General features: G+C 38.9%; 1 long non-coding RNA gene and 1 pseudogene across 1 annotated transcript; one reads left to right on the forward strand and one right to left on the reverse strand.

The window, feature by feature from the left end:
- Window positions 1–889: 889 nt before the first annotated feature.
- LOC148153163 (uncharacterized) lies at window positions 890–3,072 on the reverse strand. The gene is made up of 2 exons (XR_015761791.1): window positions 1,950–3,072; window positions 890–1,436 (listed from the first exon to the last, which is right to left on the reverse strand). It is a non-coding gene; the product is annotated as an uncharacterized LOC148153163 (long non-coding RNA).
- Window positions 3,073–12,299: 9,227 nt separating this feature from the next.
- Window positions 12,300–14,074, forward strand: LOC148153164 (uncharacterized; annotated as a pseudogene).
- Window positions 14,075–22,127: the final 8,053 nt, after the last annotated feature.

Genomic DNA, 22,127 nt, shown 5'->3' on the forward strand with positions numbered 1-22,127 from the left:
GTGTCATTACAATGTCATTAATATTAACTATTACCTCAAGTAAAGTGAAACAAGTTCCAACAGTTATGACAAAGTCATTAAGTGTCTTTACTAGAGGTGTGCCGATCGATCGGTCACTGATCATAATCGGGCCGATTTCCGTGAAAAAGTGCATGATCGGTGATGATTGGCTCTTGTTGCCGATACCGATCATCTGCTTCTCATTTCGCAGCCTGCCTGTGCAGCTGGTATCCTTTTTCCTTCACACTGCGCAAACGCGCAGCAACAAATCCTAAGCGATGTGGAACTATATTGCACTGAGTGAATGGGGAAGTTTGCGTGTTGCGGCTGAAAATTAAAGCACGTGGGGTGAGCAGGTCAAAATGCATCAACACAACGAATCTAATATGGCATAAAAACAATGCCATACTTGACGGTTTGGCTACATTGAGGCTCACTGCAGTAAAAAAGACATACGGAGCGATCAGATAGCAGGTAAAGCAGCGCACAGCTACAAACACTCACCCGGATTAGCCTGACGGTCAGAAAGCTAAACAAATAACCTGGAAAATTATTTAAGTCTTCGAGCTGTGATGTAAGACGCTGGTTCTGTTCTCGCTGTTGAACCGCTGCTACGCTACAGGTAGTAATATTTCACAGACGGAGCTTCGCTTCTGCTCCACCTGGTAGTGACTCTCACACCGAACCTCTGCTTAAAGCTGCAGCATCTAACTTTCCAACTTTCCATGTTTCCATCTAACATTAAGTGTCATTACAGTGTCATCAATATTAACTATTACCTCAAGTAAAGTGAAACAAGTTACAAAAGTTATGACAAAGTCATTAAGTGTCACTACGGTGTCATTAATATTAACTTTTACCTCAAGTAAATTGAAACTAGTAGCAACAATTATAAAGATGTAATTTAGTATTACAGTGTCAAATGCAATGCTAACAGAGTTATTGATATTAAGTCTTACCTCAAATGAAGTGAAACACACTGGATTACTGGTAACTGTTTGTTCTACAGTTACCATCATAACTGTAGAACAAACCCTTTGTACATTGGAATAAAAAAAAGAAAAAAAACTTGTTCTAAGACAACAGAGGGTTTAACGTCTGGTCAGTATATTGTTACTCTGAAATGCTGATTGAAAAACTAAAACAGAATTACTTATTCTTTAACTTAAGAAAATAGGTTCTTTCAACAGTAACATTTTTTGCTGTATGTCAGCCATCTCCTTCATAATAGTCTTCCTGTAATGCTCTGAAAACAGGAGATCTTCTTCTTGTCTTCATTTCCTGGAAGCAGCTCTTTGAAGGTGTCCAGAAATGCTCAGAAATTACAGCTGTTCTTGCAATAGTTAATCATGGCGAAAGCCTTTTCATGAATTCAAACTTGGTGAATCTCTTCTGGACATTCTCATAGTTGGTGATGACTCAATTCATTGTGGTCACTTAAAAAAAGAACAAAAACAAAAAACAATGTCAGCATATTCCAGCATTTATTTAAATACCATTTCAAAAATGTCCCTTGCTGCACACTGTCAGAATGGTAGACTTGCAGACAAATGCCTAGTTAACATGACTGGTTGTTATAAAGTGCAATACAATTATTTCTTAATACAAGTGGAATAATAACTGGAGCTGAACAAAATTATTCTGATCAAATATTTGTCTGGCAGAAGTTCAGACAGACTGCCACTGTTATTCAAATGCATTATTTAACATATAGTTTTAGGCACATGAATGCATAATGAGCATTCTAAATTATTTCTAACCAGATACTCTAACTTAGGGTTGTTTGCAAGAAGCTTATTAATAAATAAATAGATTTAACATCAGTTTTAGTTGTCTAAAACGTAACTTAACTCAGCTGGTGAATGTTGATTCCTGCTCCCCATTCCCCACTTACCTGGCTGTCCCACCCCACTTCACATGGTGAAAATATTAACACAAAAACGACTTACCTAATTTTCTTGGGGAATATTTCATCTGCTTCTTTCTCTTTGGTCAAATAGGAACTTCTTTCTCTGGTGGCTGGTCCTTATTATCATCCTCCACACTCGTAGCATGTCTTCATTAGCCAACTTTGTCCTCCCCACCATGTGTCCTTAGGCTAGCCTGGGTCTTCATGTGGCTAAACTTGCCAAAGCAAAGAACACAAACTCTGTGTCACATCAGCCAAGTCGCTAAATAATGCACATGAAGGATAACTTTGACTAATATATTAGCTTTTAATTTGCTAGATTAAAATTGGAGGGGGAAAAAGCAATTTGCCTGTCTTTAAAATATATTTAATATTAAGGGCTAACGTTACAGTAATTGTGTTTAATAACTTTATCTAACATTAACTTACAGCAAGGTAGGATTGGCTTGAATTGCTTATAGCTAACATTACAGAGAAAGAGAACATAGTCAATGTTATTTTCTCAAAGAAAATGTAAAATTAATAAGACACATACCTGATATGTATTAGGTATCAAACTTCGGCTTCTTTTTAAACAGGAGGTCTGGCCGTTATAACTTGTGTTAGGTTTGCGCCACAATATGGAAGATTTCTTCTTCACCAACACACTGCACGCCTGTTCGTGCACTGCTGCCTCTCACTGGTGGAGATGGTGTATTGCACTACTTAGTCCTTTGTTTAGAAATGGGGTCCACATAGACATAATATAAGGATAGACGCCTCATGGACCCCTCTCGCCTATTGTCGCTGACGAGATTTAGGGCGGCCATCTTGGAGCGGTACTCCACTCCACTCAGCGTTATGTGTTTAGCAGGCACAATGATGTATCAGCGCATTTAATCGATCATAACACACTTTTTTGTTTCTGTAAACAATATTCAAACATCTATCAAAGGAACATTTATAAACAATTGTATTTTTTAAGTAGGTTTTGTTCATCATATTTAAATATGCTTAGTGGCTATAACAATAGAATAGGAATGGAATATTCTGATATCGATGTATGAAAAGCATATTACAAAGCACACACCCGTTCATAATTTATTTAATAAATTATTTAGTAATATCAATACATATTTTATATAACTATACAAACACTAATAAATAAAGATTAATAATGACACAAATAAATAATGATTAATACTGAATATATATATATATATATATATATATATATATATATATATATATATATATATATATATATATATATATATACATGTACATATATGTTTTTCAGCCGACGAGTCCAAAATCCGATGTGAGATTCATCCGTGCTGCAGTGAATACGTCTCTCTTTATATCTCCCTCTTCTTCCTCACATCGTGTCTTTAGGAAACTTTCAAAACAAAAACGGAAGATTTAGGATGTATCTTACTTTTGACAGAGTAAAGAATATAAATAATAGTCTTTACCACCTGTGTAAACTTTGCCGGTGAATGTTATAACACATAATATAAGTTTTATAATATGTGTTATACTGTTTCATTTCTAATATAGGCCCTTGTGTCTGATAATCTAAGTCAATGTTAGAGAATAATTATTTTTTTTAGATTTACGGAATCTCAGTTAGCCTTCATAGCGGGGCTGAACCCGTATTACACCAAGCACCGTAGCTAATGTTAGCTGGTATCTCACTGGTGGACATAAATACAGTAAAGTAATATTCTAATCACAATATATACACAATAATATGTCCTTCTTACTTGTGAAATGTTGTCTGTGGAGCCCTCGCATCAATAATCCATAGATCCGAACAACAATATCCCTCAGTGCTGAGGCATCTTCTGCTGTTTTGATTGAGCAAAGTAGGAGGGTATACCGCTCCAAGATGGCCGCCGTATTTCCTGCGCTGGAGCGGTCCATGAGGCGTCTATGCTTATATTATGTCTATGGGGGTCCATACCAACCTACGGAGCCCCCCATGGGACATGGGGAATTTTTTTTCTTTTGCGTTCCCTCGCAAAACTTTTGCGTTCCCTCGCAAAACTTTTGCGTTCACTCGCAATACTTTTGCGTTCCCTCGCAAAAGGTTTTGCGTTCCCTCGCAATAATCTACTGATCAGTTCATGCGGCATAATTGATACTGTAAGCCTTTTTTTACAGTGGCCGCCGTACTTTCTGCTTTAATATAAGCTTATGAGGTTTTTCCATGGACTATTGAGTTATTATCGCGGGGTAATAAGTCATCTGATTGTGTCTCCATTGTGTTCGTGTCTGAATGGTTTAAAGGGCTGCTCTCTGTGCCGTTCCATCTGAGCCTTAACAGACATGCAGTAAATAAATCGATTTTTCAATCAGTTTTTTGCACCAAAGCGTTAATAATAATAAACACGTTTTATTATTATAAAACACAGCAAACTAATGGTTGTAGACGGCCGCACTGGATTAACTCGGGGAATCTCATCTGTCCGTGTATCAATCAACTCCTAACCTCTTCTTTGTTCTGTCACAATTATCGATTTTTTTAATTTTTATTATGCGAGGACTGACCCCCCCAGCTCACCTGCTGCCTCATACACACAGAGCCAGCAGCGTCACCTTCCCATTCATACTTGATGACGTCACTCCCACATCGACACGCCCACCACCAGGTGTCAAAGCTGCTGCTCCTGTCATATCAATAATTACTTATTTCATTCATATTGCTCTTATAGAGCCTCAGTGAAAACGTGTTTATTATTATTAACGCTTTGGTGCAAAAAACTGATTGAAAAATCGATTTATTTACTGCATGTTTATGTCTGTTAAGGCTCAGATGGAACGGCACAGAAAGCAGCCCTTTAAACCACATGTGTCAAACTCAAGGCCCGCGGGCCACATGTGGCCCTCCATGTCATTTTATGTGGCCCCCCGTTTTATAGGTCCATGATTGACTTAAAATAGGTTTTGAGCACGAATTGACGACAAACTACATCTCCCATAATGCATTCTGATTGTTACCAGCCAACATTACGGCTTCTCGCCACTAGAGAGCAGCAGAGTCACCTTAAGCTGCTTATTGATTTTACCAGCGAATAAAACTGAGACTTCGACAAGCTAACATCAAAACGTCCAAGAAAAGAAAAATCGATTTACAAGTAAGACTGTGAATGAAGATGTGTGTGAGTTGGTGTCAGGGCGGCAGGTCGCGCTAGACTTTTTTTGTTATCCGTTATCTTGACCGACAACATAAAAAAAAAAAAAAAAAAAAATTGGCCCTGTACTATTTTTATCCGTGAAATTATAATCATATTAACATCGGCTATTTAGCCGCATTTTATGCGGTTTAGTGAATATTCACCGTGAATCCTGATCCCATCACAAATTAAGCAGATAAATGCATCTACATTTTTCTCCGTAGTGACAAAAAAACCACTAACTGAGGCCCCAATAACTTTTAATAAATTAAATTAAGCGACTTCACTTAAATTAGCATCACTTCACCCGCTGGGGTCTGAACGCACTTCCTCCTGGTTCCCATCTGCAGAAAAATCTGCGCTAATTCATCAGTCAGTTGGATCTGTCTGATCCAAACAGATCAACTGAACTCTGAGTGTTTTACCCTGCGGGGTCCGGTGTGCGCTTTAAGGATTTTTTTTTTTTTTTTTTCGCTTCTCCGAAACGGACAGATGTTACGTCTGCAGCTCCTCCAGAACGCAGCTCTCCTGGGTAATGTGAACCCAGAAGGCTCCATTTGTTAAATCCGCTGGATGAGTTACTCCCAGCAGTTTTTAATTCTTCGCAGTGGCGTAACGTAACTGCCTCCGCAGTGGTTGAGCAGCGCACTGCGCATGTTACAATCTAATTAACTTTTGCATCGTCATTTATTTCCTCAAGATAAACTGCCGGCTCCTCAAATGGATTAACACAAAGTTGCATTCTCTTTAGTTTTCTCTGGTCTGTAATGGAGACTTGAATTTAACGCGCCATTTCAAACAAAGGTTTTGAATGCGCTTCCTAACCAGAAGCTCCAAAGAGTTGTTTAACAAACAATATGAGGTGTTCAATTTATTTTTAACATTGTATTTTCATACATTTTATGCTAGGGGTGCCCAAGTCTAGTTTTCCAGAGCTACCATCTGCAACTTTAGATGCATTCCTTCTCTAACACACCTGGATCATTTACTCATTATAAGGCTCTACAGAACTGAGTTGCTGCTAATGAGGGAAGTCAACCTTTTGCCTGGGGTGTGTTTTAGCAGGGATGCATCTAAAAGTTGCAGTCTGGAGGACTGCAGCTGGGCACTCCTGATTTGTACCGTCAATGTGGCCCTTTGAGGGTGGCCAATATGCTGAAGTGGCCCTCGGTGAAATTGAGTTTGACACCCCTGCTTTAAACCATTCAGACACGAACACAATAGAGACACAATCAGATGACTTATTACCCCGCGATAATAACTCAATAGTCCATGGAAAAACCTCATAAGCTTATATTAAAGCAGAAAGTACGGCGGCCACCGTAAAAAAGGCTTACAGTATCAATTATGCCGCATGAACTGATCAGTAGATTATTGCGAGGGAACGCAAAACCTTTTGCGAGGGAACGCAAAAGTATTGCGAGGGAACGCAAAAGAAAAAAAATTCCCCATGTCCCCTGGGGGGCTCCGTACCAACCGACCCCACACACGTAAAACTTTTATCATTTGCCACAGTTCTCTACGTTTGCCTCAGTCCTCGCACGCATAAGGGTTAAAACAGCCTTAAATAATGTTTCAAATGCTAAGTTCATAAGTGCTTTGTAGACATCTTGCTGTAAAACTTTTGGATTGATTAAATTAAGAAAATTAAGACTAAACAACATGGCAGAGCTTTATAATATTACTACATAAAGCTAATTTTTAAAGTTTAATCGGTAAGGCTTTTATAACAAATTTATGTCAGATCATGATTTCTTGGTTAATGACAAGTTGTCATAATGGAGACATTTCAAATAACGTCAACTTTGTATTAAAAGTGTCATTATTTACCGAATGACGCTTTATGACAACAGTCATAACTATTCATGAAGACTTATTGATGTTCATGACAGGTGTTATGTCATGTTTATGACAGTGTCATGACAGTCTTATTCAACCCCCTTCAAATAAAGTGTTACCCAACATTCTAATCTTAACTAATGTCTAAAATGGCATCAGTCAGTATCACAACTGAAATGGTGAAATTCCACAGCATTAGTGCTTTTATTTTCTGTTTAGATCCAGTAATAAATTATATTGTTTTTGCAGTAAAATTATTTTAATAACAAAAATAATAAAGTTTTGTATTAGTTTATTTCTTTTGTTAATAACAGATCACATATGTCAATATGTGTAGCCTGCTGAGTCCAGAAGCTTGTAATGTACATGCTGATCCTGGTGTGACCTTATTAACAATATCTCTCTGACCACCATGCTCATGTAGCTAAACTAGCCTGACAGGAGCAAGTTTTCTGTGCTCAAGTCAATTCAGGTTAAACCCAGGTCACAGCAGTTAGACAGACACACACAGGTTTGTTTAGCCCATGGCCTTGGAGCATTTTGTTCAAAATGAGGGCACAAGGCAGGGTTCTGCTGATCTGCTGGAAGTGAAGGAAACATTAATCCAGCAGCTTCAGATGGATCCTCGTCTCTATGCCGCAGAGCTCTGAGTGATTGCTGCAGTCTGAAGAAAAGCAGAACAACCTTCTTGTCATAAATAAACACAGATGCTATGGTTTTGCAATGTGGAAGGGAACAAATCAGTTGTTGCTTTTCTGTTTGCAGACAGTGTTATCTTGAATTCTTCTGTGATGCAGTATTTATGTCTGGTGTCCTGAAGGTTCAAAAAAGTCACTAAATAAGAAAATCTTTCTCCTGTCCTGAGTTTCTACATCAAACAGGTTTTGCTGTGCCATTTTTAAGAAAGAGGTTGTTACATCTTCACCTGTGGGCTGCAGGGAGAGCCCAGGGTGAGGAGTGATGTGGCTGTCAGCTCTGTCAGCAGACCACTTCCTGTTTGTCTCGCTCTCTGCCCGCTGAGAACAGCACACAATTTACTCTCCCTCAAGTCAAGGTGTCCATTTATCTCAAGGAGAGATGTCAAAGGTGTGACAGATGAAAAGAGGACCTAATATTTCCTTTAGTTGATGCCCAGTCAGTCGCCACATAAAGTGACTTCCTCCCTTTTTACACATTTTCTGTCCTTGGTTCTATTAGTCTTAATCATATTTTCTTTTTTTTTTTAAAGATTATTGTTCAAAAAAATAGAAAATAGGAAGTAAACTAAAAACAGTATTCTTTCTCATTCTTGTGTGAAGTTTTGAAAATTGCAAAAAGCAAACAGACATGAGAAATTCTATTCCAAAATGTTTAAAAAGAGGAGTGTCCATGGCATGTTGGCTGTTTGTGCTCCTTTAAATAATTTTGTGTTCACAGTTCAAATGTGGAGTAATTTCAACTCACCACATTACTGACTAACAATTCAGTAATGTGAGATGTTTCTAAAATTAAGATTAAATAAAATCTTCATAGAAAAAAAACAGCACAACACATCTAATGTGTGTTGTACTAACAGCTGCTGAGCTGCTGCAGAAACAAGTATCTGAATATTATCTGACACTCCACACACTCATGACTCTGACACTCATGGAGAAAGTCTCCAGAGCGTTCTGAGGTGCTGCTGTCAGGCAAACGGTACCACATCAAAATCAGAACTTCAGCTTTCTGGAATAGGTTTTTAAAAGCTGAAATGCTCTAATGATTTTGCACATTGGCTTATCAAACCAGTTTGACAACAGATTGTTTGTCTTTTTATCTATTTAGGTTTTTCCTTAAAGTATTTAATGATTTTCACACTAATCTGCGGTAGAACCAAAAGAAATACTGTGTCTTCTTAATGCATGATCTATAGAACACATAATAATAATACATTGATTTAGTTTTACTTCATTTACAAAAAAATGCTAATGAATATGAAATACAACATTAAAGAAAGAGAAAAAGAATTGAAACAGCACCAAATAAGGAAGTAATATCAGGAACAATGTTTGTATTAGTTTTTAGGAGCTAATTAACGCCACCACCAGTTTTTTGCGCTGAATGGGAGAACCTGAAGCTGTGTGTTTTCTTTCTGAGAGAAACAACACCTCCTTTCATATTTCATACAATGCTGTCAGTTTTCAGAAGGAAAAATTTCTCTGACTTTTTTTCTTGACAGCTGGTTAGCCCCCTCCCCTCCAATGTGGACACAGGATACATAGTCTTATGTTTTCAATGTCTGTTTCTGATGTATTGCAGCAAAACCAATTTCTCTCTGGGTAAAGTAAATGTTGAGTTGAATTGATTTCAAATGAATTGAGTTCAAATAAATGTCCATAAATCCACGGCAGGAATGTTTAAAAATACTGTTTTGTTGAGTATCAAGAGTATTATCAGTGAGAGCCATCACTGAAGAATGAACAGTTAAAACCAAATATTTACATACACTGCCTTATAACGGACATTACCTTTTACGTCATTACATTAAATCAGACTAAACCTTTTCGGTCAGTTAGGATTAGCAAAATTATGTTTATTCACTAAATAAAAGAGAGAATTTATAAAGATTTTTTTTTCCTTCTTTAAGTTTAAAAGCTTGTAAGATTATAAGATTACCAGGGAAACCTCAGCTAATGACTACTGGCTTTTAGAATTTTCTATGTGCAAGTGTGAACAGCCTGGAAAGTCCAACCATCACACTGTTCAGGAAGAAAACAGTAATCTGTTTTCGTTAAGTCATATATTTTCCTTTTTTTTTTGGTCAATCTGCTCTTATAGAAGACCAACTAAGAAACACCAAGAGAAAAACAAGCTGACTTTAGCTAGTTACAAAGTTGGTTGTCTACTCAGGAATTTAGCACAAGCTGTTTTATGAGGCATGCCTGCATTTGGTTGCAAAACAAATGTACGGCTTGTAGTTTGCCTTAAAAAGTTTAAAATAAAAATACCTTTGTATTTCTGAAAGTGGGCTCTCCTTAAGGGTCGTCACTATGTCTGCACAACCTAAAATATTCCCAAACAGATGAATTTGTCTTTCTTCAAGGGAGAAGCAAAACACTGGCAACTCACAGCAACCAGTGTGGAAAGGCAACTAGACCAGCAATGTTCTGAACAGCTGGAAGAAACTCCTGTTAACCTTTTGTTAAAATTACTTTAAACCATAAGAATGGTGGAATGGAAACTTGTTAAATTCATAGACTGATTCTAGACTGTCTCCGCCTCCTTCTTCACCTCCATCTGTATCCCATTTAAGTGTCACAGGGGAAAACTTGGAGTCAGTCCTACATTCAAATGAAGCTTCAAAGTATTAACAGCATGGCTGCCAATATGTGTGATACTTACTTAATATTTGATTTTTTTTCTCCCCCTTCATTGATGGACTTATACTGTATGTCCAAGAAGCCATTTTCAATCAATAAGTGTTTCAAAATAAGGGCAGATGTTTCTATTATTGGTTTCAGCCAATAAGCTGAAAATTTGAACAGAACTCATGGCTAATTTGCATCACCAACACATCACCCATGCAGGGAATGGTCCATTGGAAAAAGAAACCAAACATTTATGGGTCTGATAGCTTTTGCTAGTTACTTTATTGCTGATTAATATATATATATATATATATATATATATATATATATATATATATATATATATATATATATATATATAAAACAGTAGCCCTCTTTTTAAAATAGCAATATAAATGATTTTATTATTATATAATATTTTTCCAAGATGACAGGTGAGACTCTGCCTCACCTGTCATCATCATTTACATTGCTATTTTCACCCTGTGGTTTGTACTATTTTTTACTTAGCTTAACCAATTCTGATTATTTTTTTCTTCAAAATCACTGGATTTTCGCATTTTCCTATTCAAATGCTCAGAAGCGAAGCCGGTGAGGCAGCAGCGAGCTGAGCCTCACCTGGGATTGTGCAACCTCTCACTAACTGCGCTGTCTGCCATTCTATGGGGACATGTTCGTCCTGTCTGTACGCCCAGGGGCGGATCTACTGGGGTGGCATGGGGTGGCAGTTGCCACCCCAAACGAGAGCCTTGCCACCCTTGTTGCCACCCCAGCTAACGACAATGAATTCAATAAATAGCTATGGCAAATCGGACATTAAGCGCATGAAACTCTTTTTTCCGACAACATTGAATGCAACACAATGTAACCTGACACCCACTGCTAAGTAGCGGGAAGTGCGAGAGAAGGACAGAGCCCAGCAGCATTGATATATATTACTGGACTGGACATTACGTGATTTATTGTAAGTCACACATGCGCCATTGCTGTCCATTGAGTCAGGAATATCGGTGGTCAGGAAAATACTACAATCACGCAAAGAATCAGAACAACGGACGCAATGTTTAGCAGTTAAGTCAACCATAGATAACGGTAATAAGGGCTTCAGATTTCACAGGTGAGGAAAACGTTTTAATTTAAAGAAAACATTGAACAAGTCAGCAGTGGGTCAGTTATACTAGCCTAACTGCTGCTGGCCTGCTATTGACATTGATAACCTTTAGCATGTGCTGTGCAATTCGGTGTGTTTTGGTTCAGTTAGCACTAAACAACCCGCCCACCAAGTCATCATTAGAGCAGCTGTTTAAATCAGCTAATCAACCACCGCTGTGTTCAGGCGAAAACTGTTGAATACGATGCTTGCCACTATTGTATTTGTATTGGCACTACTTTGTGAAGCGGAAGGTTACGCACTTATAAAAAGACAATAAAGGCGGAGCCTCCTTGCTTCTTTTCGTTCTGTGTATTCGGTAACAGAGCAAGGAAGCGGGGCTACCAGTTAAATTGATAATGTCTCCTGTCTCCTGTTTATTTTCATAAGTAAGTTAATACTTCTGCAAAGATGTATTCACGAGGTACAAATGATGACGAAGAGTCCGGAGACTCTCGTGGAAATAATAGGAGATCCGCTGAAGAAGTACCAACAGGTTATGGGCCCAGGCAAGTCCCGAGTATGGCAGTGCACGGAAGGGGATTGCTGCCACGGTTTGACGGAGACGAAGCCCGCTACCACATCTGGGAAGCAAGGTTTTTAGCGTACTTAAAAACCATCGGTCTCAAAGAAGTTATCCTTGGAAGTGAGCTACCAACAGGAGCTGATGTACAATAAGCTATGGAGATCGGTAGGAAATACGAACTGGCAGATGCAGAACTGTGTGGTTGTTCGGATGATCAGACGCTAATGCTAATCCTCTACGAAGCGCCAGATGACGGCAAGAAAAGCCTAGAAATATTGAGACACCATTTTGAGTCCGAAGAAAAACCGCGAATTGTCGGGCTATACACAGAGCTAACCAATGTGCTAATGGGTGAAGAGGAAGCCTTAGTGGACTATCTAGCCTGTGTTGAAAAGATAGTGGCCGCATTAAACAGAGCTAAAGAGACCCTTAGTGATGCACTTCTGACGGCGATGGTGTTAAAAGGTCTCACGGATGAATACAACCCATTTTCTGTGCATGTCACTCAGACAAAAGAAACGCTAACCTTCAACTAGTTCAAGGCAAGACTGAGGAGCTTTGAATGCACACTGCGCTACCGTAGCAGGCCACAAACAGACCAAGTAATGACTGCAAATTACAGATCGTCGAAACCTAAGTTTAAAGAGAAGAAATATTTCAATGGAGAATGCTTTATTTGTGAGAAAATGGGGCATAAAGGAAAAGACTGCAGAAACAAGGAGAAGAAAACCCAGCGCAGAGGAACCAACACTCAAAACAGTTAAAAGGTGGCCGCCATTACAGACACTGGACAAGGAACTGTATGTGTTAAGGACAGGCATAAAACCACGGTTGAAGTAGAGACGCTTATGCTTCGGTTGAGTGAATGGCAACCCCACAGCACACAGCAGCAAGGTCTACTTGTGGACAGCGGTGCCTCTGCCCACATCATGACTGACGAGAGTGCTTTCATCAAATTTGATGAGACTTTCCAGCCCAAGAACCACATCATGCAGCTGGCAGATGGAACACGGATCACCAGCAGTGTCCTGAGGAAAGGAGATGCGCAGATCAAGATGACCAACTGCGAGGGAAAAGTTGTGAGTGTAAAACTCACGAATGCACTCCTGATTCCAGGATACCCACAAAACATCCTATCGGTCGATGCAGCAACTTCGAAAGGAGCAAGATTCAACTTTGAGAAGAATAACAACAAAATGATCTTTCCTGATGGCACAACATGTAAAATGAAGGTAAAAGACAGATTGTACTACTTGGACATTGTCACAGAGAAAAATGTAAACGGTGAGGATTCCTGCAATGTATCTTTGGATCTAAAAACATGGCATGAAATAATGGGTCATTGCAACTATGATGATATTGTAAAACTTGAAACAGTTGTAAATGGTATGAAAATCAAAGACAAAACTTCCAGACCCAACCAATGTGAAATTTGTCTAGAGGGTAAATTTTCACAAAGCAGAAACAAAGTGATGTGAGGGCCAAAGAGCCATTAGAGCTAGTACATACAGACCTGGGTGGACCTATTTCACCAGAGTCATTTGAAGGGTACAAGTATGCCATCACTTTTACTGATGACTTTTCTGGTGCCACCTATGTGTACTTTCTTAGGAACAAAAACAAGGCAGTTGAGGCAACCAAACAGTTCTTGGCAGACACAGCGCCTTATGGTAAAGTAAAACGCCTGAGATCTGACAACTGGACAGAATTTGTGTCAGAGGAGTACCAGTCATTGTTGAGGGACAATGCTATAAAGCATGAGAGGTCAGCGCCCTACTCTCCCCATCAAAATGGGACTGCAGAGAGAAATTGGCGCAGATTATTTGAAATGGTCCGATGCATGCTGATTGAGTCAGGTTTACCCAAAGAGCTATGGCCTTATGCAGCCAGGACAGCTACAGTCATAAGGAACAGGTGTTACTGTAAGAGAACAGGGGAAACACCCTATTTCCTTTTCACTGGAAAGAGACCAGATCTGTCAAAGATGAAAAAGTTTGGTTCCAAATGTATGGTGTATGAACAAAACAAAAAGAAGCTTGATCCTAAAAGGCAAAACGGGAATTTTTGTTGGTTTTGATCATCATTCACCTGCTTATTTGGTTTATTTTTTAGAAACAAACAAGGTTCAGAAACACAGACTGGTCCACTTCATTGAAAAGAATGTGACTGAGAGGCATACACAGACTGACTGGGACCGACCAGAGGACCACTACATAGAGTGGGTAATTACACCTAATCAAAGTAGTCGACCATTGACTGAAGAAACAGGACAGGGGGTCGCAGACATCGAGAAAGACACAGAAATGGACACAGGTCCAACTACTGGCGCACAGACTCCATGTACTACAGGTAGAGTCAGAAAGAAACCTAAATACTTGGAGGACTATGAGTGCACAGTGCAGAGCAGTAACATAACCATTGACTACTGTTACAGAGCTACAGTTGGGCTGCCACAGACCTATAAAGAGGCTTTGGCATTGCCTAAATCTAATATGTGGAAAAAGGCAATGAAAGATGAAATTACTTCATTTAAAGAGAACAACACCTTCTCACTGGTACCATTACCAGAGGGTAGGCAGACAGTGGGGGGAAGGTGGGTATATGCTCTCAAGAAGGATGACAAGGGGAATGAGACATATAAAGCTAGGTATGTAGCAAAGGGATACAGTCAGGTAGAAGGACTTGACTATTCAGAGACATTCTCCCCAACTGCAAACTTGACTTCACTATGTGTGTTGATGCAGCTAGCTGCACAACATGACCTTACACTGAACCAGATGGACGTTAAACCCGCATACTTACATGCACCCATTGACCATGAAATATACATGGATCAACCCGAAGGTTTTCAGGTTAAATCAAAAAATGGTGAGCCACTTGTGTGTAAGTTAAACAAATCTATCTATGGGCTCCAACAATCTGGGAGGAACTGGAATATGATGCTCCATGAGTTCCTGATGTCGAATGAGTTTGTACAGAGCCAAGCTGATCATTGTATCTACACAAAGTTTTCTGATGAAGGAAAAGTGATTTTGTTAGTGTGGGTCGATGATATAGTTGTGGCTGCAAGCAATGAGACGTGTCTAAGAGAGGTCAAAGAGAAACTGAAAAGTAAGTTTAAAATGAAAGGTCTTGGCCACCTCACACATTTTATTGGGATCGATTTCACACAAAACAAAGGTTCTATCAAAATGAGCCAATCCAAATACATTGAGAAGATACTGGAGAGGTTTGGTATGGCTGAGCGTAAACCCAGAGCCACTCCTAGTGAAATCAAATGTGATCTGGTTCCAGAAGGAGAACAAACTGATCAAAGAAGATACAGAGAAATGCTAGGCAGCCTCATCTACATCATGACCTGTACTAGGCCTGATATCAGCTGGATTGTAAGCAGACTGTCACAACATATGTCTGATCCCAGAGAAAAACATATGACAGCTTTAAAGCATGTGTACAGATACTTACAAGGGACTAAGTATCTGCATGAGAATGGCCCTGACCTCCTTCAAGCCCAGATTTAAAATGTTGGCAGGGCAAGCCAAAGCTCAATTCTCACACTGAGCAAGGGAAATTGGGGGAAGACAGATGTAAGAGAAATAGTTCAGGTGTTTTGAGAGTTGTTTTGTTGAGCAGAAATATTGAGATTGTTCAATCAAAAGGAAACTGAAGCTGCTATTTTATCTTAAGCACTTTATTTTTGAATACATAATTTAGTTATTTTTAATTTAAACTGCAGCCACACAATGTTATCCTGTGTTTCAGTGCTAATAAACTTCTTTGAAATTATTTTAACCTGTATTATTATTTTTTTTAACACCATGTATTCCGATATTGTCATACTGCAAATAGACGATATTGCGGACCTCTGCTTGAGGAAATTTCTTTGAACTGGACCTCCTCACAGTTTTCTTGAATACCCCTGGGCTAGAATGTGTGGCATCATCGAGTGGGGGTGTTGAATATGATGCTTGCCACTATTGTATTTGTATTGGCACTACTTTGTGAAGCGGAAGGTTACGCACTTATAAAAAGACAATAAAGGCGGAGCCTCCTTGTTTCTTTTCGTTCTGTGTATTCGGTAGCAGAGCAAGGCAGCGGGGCTACCAGTTGAATTGATAATGTCTCCTGTCTCCTGTTTATTTTCATAAGTAAGTTAATACAAAGATGTATTCACGAGGTACAAATGATGACGAAGGGTCCGGAGACTCTCGTGGAAATAATAGGAGATCCGGTGAAGAAGTACCAACAAAAACTTATTAATAATCACAATATAGACATTAAGCCCGACAACATAATGTAACAGACTAGATGTAATGTTTTAGTGTTTTTGCTACGTTTTTGTGTGGGAAATGTTTGCTTTTGGGTGTTGATTCCCCTGATCGGTAATCTCTGCTCTATCTGCTCGTTGAGCTGGTTTGTCGGTTGCCATGGCAACAGGTCGTGCGTAATGCCGACATACAGAGCGAGAAAAGGAGGAATAGAAGTTGTTGGAGCTATTTTTTCTTTATCCATTTGAATTTTGTTACTTTATTCTTAAATTTCTATTTTTTGTATTATTTACAGAGTTTATTTGTAGGTTGATAAAAGTTGATTTTATTTATTTTTTGTTTTATTATTTTTCTTATTTATTTTCTAAATTTAGACAGGAAGTTATGTGGGTCAGTCCACTTTCTATAAGTGCAGGGGCCTGGTGAAGCACCAGCAGGCATTTGGGTTTGGGGCCGATGGTTTTTACCAGAGCAAGAGAGGTAGCATGAGAACAAATGAAAGTTTGATCTCTGTAATTGTTTTATTTTCCTCTTATAAAAGAGGAAAATAAATCACCAAGGACAATCAATAAGTTTAAGACATTGAACATCAATAATAAGACATTGAACCTTCTTTTGCCCGTGTCGAGAAACATGACCCCAGTGCCTCAGTAGTGGCTTGGTGGAACTTTTATTGGATGTTTGGCTTGGCAAACAATCAGAAGTGTTCTGTCTAGTTTGGTTCTTCACCTGTTTATCAGCTTTATTGTGGCGCACTGCAGCCACTGCAATTCCTAAATACAAGCGACAAAAACTGATGTAATCAGAAAGGTAAGATCTGTGGACGTGATGCTAGCAAAGCTAGCTGTACTGACTGAGACACATGTTGCATCTGCGATGAAAAAAAGTTGTCACTCATGCCATTGTGTGTTGACTGAGGTGTCGCATATATGGGACAACGCTGTGACCAAAGTGCAATATAGTAATATGACATTCAGGAACGATCCGATTCTTCTGGACGGATCTTTACTAAGTCCTAAGGACTGAAGCCTCACTGAGAGCCGTTCTTTGTTCTTGTGTACACTGCAGTAGCTAACACATACACACGTTTATTTAATCGCCGAATAAGTAAAAGTTGAACGAACACAGAGCATGCTCATTGATTGATTTCGTCTCCTGTCATGGTGGCAAACATCGCAGTGGGAGGGAGGGTGAGAACAGTCACGGTGCTCCTTCTGCTTGGTTTCTTGTTGCGCCGTTGGACAGTGTTCATAGTTGAACGTTATTTACCGTTAATTGCGATGTTTCAGTTGTGGTTTCTGACATGGGCAATATGGGCAACCGTCCGGGGTGTTATTTTTCTAGGGATAGCAGGAGACCTCTGCGGATTGTAGCATAGCGATAAAAGCAAAACAGAATGAAATGAGTTTTAATTGATACTGGTTAAATAAATTTCAGCTCTAAGTATTTAACATCTAGGTGTTTTTATGGGAATGTGGATCTTTCAGATCAATCTGAGAACCAATTTTGATAGGTGCACTTAATTTTATTGTGTCATGTAGCGCAGGGCGCTGGTCTTGGTCTCGGGTTCGGTGGTCTTGACTACAACTCTGCTATGTGGCTCCTTGGTTGCATGTTCTCCCTCACCCACCTTCTTTCCATCCCCTTTCTGTTGCATTTCTTTATAAATAAATGTCACTAATGAAGTTCATGCTATGTTAGGACAAGAGACAAGATGTTTCCATCCCTGAAATTATGATTAATAGAATCACATAAGTATAAACTGTTACAGAGAATAAACACAATAAGAACATGTTTAATCTGTGGCATTGTTCATTAAAATGGCACATTTCTTATGTATTAAAATTAAATACGATCAGTTCACTTAATGATATTAGCAATTAGGTTATGTATTCAGCAAGTACTTTTACTTTTAATACTTAAGTATTTTTAAAAACCAGTACTTTTTTACTTTTACTTAAGTAAAATGTTAATGTGGTACTTTGACTTTTACTTAAGTAAAATGTTAATGTGGTACTTTGACTTTTACTTAAGTACATTTTTTGAGTACTTTCTCCACCACTGGGTAAATTATGACACTTTTAATACAAAGTTGACATTATTCAAAATGTCTTTGTTATGACAACTTGACATTAACCAAGAAATCATTACTGTTTAAACTTTATCTTTAATAACATAAAGTTACCTAATTTTTAAAGTACAATCAGTAATTATTTTATAACAAATTTATATCAGTAATGATTTCTTGGTTAATGTCAAGTTGTCATAACAAAGACATTTTGAATAATGTCAACTTTGTATTAAAAGTGTCATAATTTACCAAATGACGCTTTATGACAACAGTCATAAATATTCATGAAGGCTTATTCATGTTCATGACATGTGTTTATGACAGTGTCATGTCAGTCTTATTCAACCCCCTTCAAATAAAGTGTTACCATATATATATATATATATATATATATATATGGTGCCACCACTGAAAATATCCCTGTCCCCCTCTTGACACCCCATAAATATTTTTCTAGAGCTGCCCCTGTGTACGCCAGCAATAAAATGGCTAAAAACATTTAATATATGGACTGATTTTCCATAATCTAGTTTATGTCTATAATGTACAGTGTTTTTTTGTCTCCAACTGTGTGTGTATCGTGTTTTGTGTGCAGAGGAGCGGATAAGAAACGGCAGAGAAAAGACTTGAGGTGAGGCAGGCAGTTCTCTTGCCTCATGGCAGGGGGCGCTCATGATCCCAGACATTGTGACTGCACAACTGCAGAGTAAGACACAGTGAGCTAGCCATGGAGCTAGCCATTCAGTAAATAAGTAAAGTGCAGCGATACATTTGTTTTCTCCTCTCTTCCGACGTCAACATGAAAGACCACATTTCTACACTTAAACAGTTTTCTAAAGTGGATTTTCAATTGAAGCAGGAGATAATAACTAAAGGAAGACCAACACCGGAGCTGAAAGTTTTGCTTCGAGACAGTTTGATGATTCTTAAACGGAGCAGAAAAGACATGCCGAGGATAGACTTGGCTTTGGTTGAACGGATATTTTTGTGCAGAATTAGCAGTGCATAGATTTCATTGATAAGTAAAGGTAAGACAGCAATAAGATGTTTTCGTTTAGTTTTTTTTTAATGAAATGTGCGTTTTGTGGGCTACAGTTTGTATGTCTGTAATTCAGTAAAGTAGAAGCGGTAGCTAATCTACCACAGCAATTATTTATTAATAAAACATTAAACCTAAAACGTACTACAACAGACTGAATGTTCTGTTCTGTGTGCAAAATTCTTGAATGTTCTTTTGGTGTTAAATCCTAAAATATGAAGCAGCATTGTTGTCAGTTGCTATGGCAATGAGTCTGCGTGTAGGTTGGCGGATTTGCTGTGGATCATAGCACGAAATTAAAACCTACATTTCTAAGTTTCACTGAGTTAACGCAGCTATGGATGACATGTAAAAGATTAGTCTTTTTGTCCCCCAGCGTCCAATAACATTCAAGGTGTCTGTAAGTCGTATGTCAGTGCCTCACCAGCAATGAACCTCACCGCATGTCACCGATTATTTATATATATATATATATATATATAGACATAAACACCAGAGCAATAGAGGCTCAGATCTACCACACCAGACAAGACCCAAGGTGTAGGTTGTGCAAGGAGGCCCCTGAGACAGTCCATCACATAACAGCAGGGTGCAAGATGCTGGCAGGGAAAGCGTACATGGAACGACATAACCAAGAAGCGGACATAGTGTACAGGAACATCTGTGCAGAATATGGACTGGAAGCCCCGAGATCAAAGTGGGGAACACCCCCAAAGGTGGTGGAGAATGACCGAGCTAAGATCCTGTGGGACTTCCAGATCCAGAAAGACAAGATGGTAATGGAGAACCAACCGGACATTGTGGTGGTGGATAAAGAACAGAGGAAAGCCGTTGTGGTGGATGTAGCAATACCAAGTGACTACAACATCAGGAAAAAGGAGCATGAGAAACTGGAGAAATACCAGGGCCTCAGAGAGGAACTGGAAAAGACCTGGAAGGTGAAGACCACAGTGGTGGTCATCGGGGCCCTTGGGGCAGTCACCCCCAAACTGGAGCAGTGGCTAAAACAAATCCCAGGAACAACATCAGACATCTCAGTCCAGAAATGTGCAGTTCTAGGCACAGCCAAGATACTGGAGGAACCCTCAAGCTCCCAGGCCTCTGGTAGAGGACCCGAGCTCAGAGGATGAGAGGGAGAGACCACCCGCAGAGGGTGAGAAGGGAATTATATATATATATATATATATATATATATATATATATATATATATATATATATATATATATATATATGTGTGTGTGTGTGTGTGTGCATTTAATGAGACAGTACAGTTGTGCTGCATGCACAACCCAAATTATACAATTAAAACTGATATTTATGTGCTTTGTATAAAAGATAATTTTTTCTCACTGTCTGACAAAAATAATGAGATAAGGAGATTAGAGTAATGTTTAAAGTAGATTTATATTTTTCTTCAATTTCAATATTTACATACACTGACTATAGGTCATTGCTAGAGATAACACTGAAGTTTGGACATAATGATTATTGTTACATTTATAGAAATAAAGGAGTAAGCTTAGGAGCCTGAGGACACCGTCCCATCTCTGAACCATAGTGTCAGCATGATGTGCGGTCTTTGTTGCAAAAAGGACTGCTGTATTTCACAAAATAGATTACATCACAAGGAAACAATATCATATGTAAATATTGAAGCAGCACCTCAAAACATCTGCCAAGAAAGTATAAAACAGTCTTACAAAGGAACAATGACCCTAACCATGCCACAGATTAGCCATAATGTAGTTTAATGAAAGCATATCAATGTTTCAGTGAAAGCAAAACCCTTCCCTCAAACTCATTCTTTGAGGAGTTTTAGCGTGTACAGTTGAAAAGGTGTTTGCATACAAACCTGACTCAGTTCCTCAAGTTCAGTAAGAAGGAACCAAAATTCCAGAAAACTTTTGTGAGAAGCAACTGGAGGGATACCAAACATGACCCAAGTCAAACAGTTTGAAAGGTAATCTTTCCAAATACAAGGGAAATTAATGTAAACTCACAAGTTTGAGCAAAAAGTATGAGAAAAGCGTATCTTAAAAATACATGGTTTATTACTTTTGTATTCAGCAAGAAAAAAATATATAAGCCTAACTTCCCTAAAACAAGAAAGGTCTAGTAGTATGATTAAATGTGTTTTTAGGTAAGGCATATGTCAACATCTTGTTTTTACTCCATGAAGTATTGGCGTTCAGTCCTGTTGACTGGAATGACACAGAAGGTTGCCAAATGCACCTGGTATAATGACGTGTCTTCACTGTATTAAACCACACTTATGTTGTAGCTGTCTGCCAACTACAATTGTCTCCAACCACCGAAGCCATTTCATGCGAAAACTCATTTTCAGCCTCTTAATTATTTTTCATTATAGCTGTGCTGAGGAGTAGATTGGAATTGGGCAGTAATTGCTCGGCCTGAGCGGTGAAACAATCCTAAAGCATCACTCTAGATGAAGTGTGACAGGGAGACATCTCACCACTGTGGAGGACCCATTAGCCTGCTTCCTCATTTCTGATCATCTAAAAAAATAGGATTGTGGTCAGGGCAAGGTCAGAGTGGCAGCCTTTTAAGGAGCCAAAATGCCTGTGGCTGTCTGTGCAAGATGTTGATAACCTTGTTGTTTGCACTGCAGCTGTCCTTAAGCATGTCCAATTGAGAGTGGCTGTCACATTGCAGAGTACTTTACCATTTTCCTGGGGCTGCCACTGGAACTAAAGGGGGCAGCTCCTGTAGGTTTAAGAAGGATGTGTTCAGCACAGCTTGTGAGGTTGCTGTTAGGATTATCGTTCTTTTTTCCTTCATCTGCGCTGTGATAGAAAATCTTCTACAAATGCACTATCAGG

Source organism: Poecilia mexicana, unplaced genomic scaffold (assembly GCF_051168715.1).
Source record: "Poecilia mexicana isolate PSO_F unplaced genomic scaffold, ASM5116871v1 scaffold_21, whole genome shotgun sequence".
Lineage (NCBI taxonomy): Eukaryota > Metazoa > Chordata > Actinopteri > Cyprinodontiformes > Poeciliidae > Poecilia > Poecilia mexicana.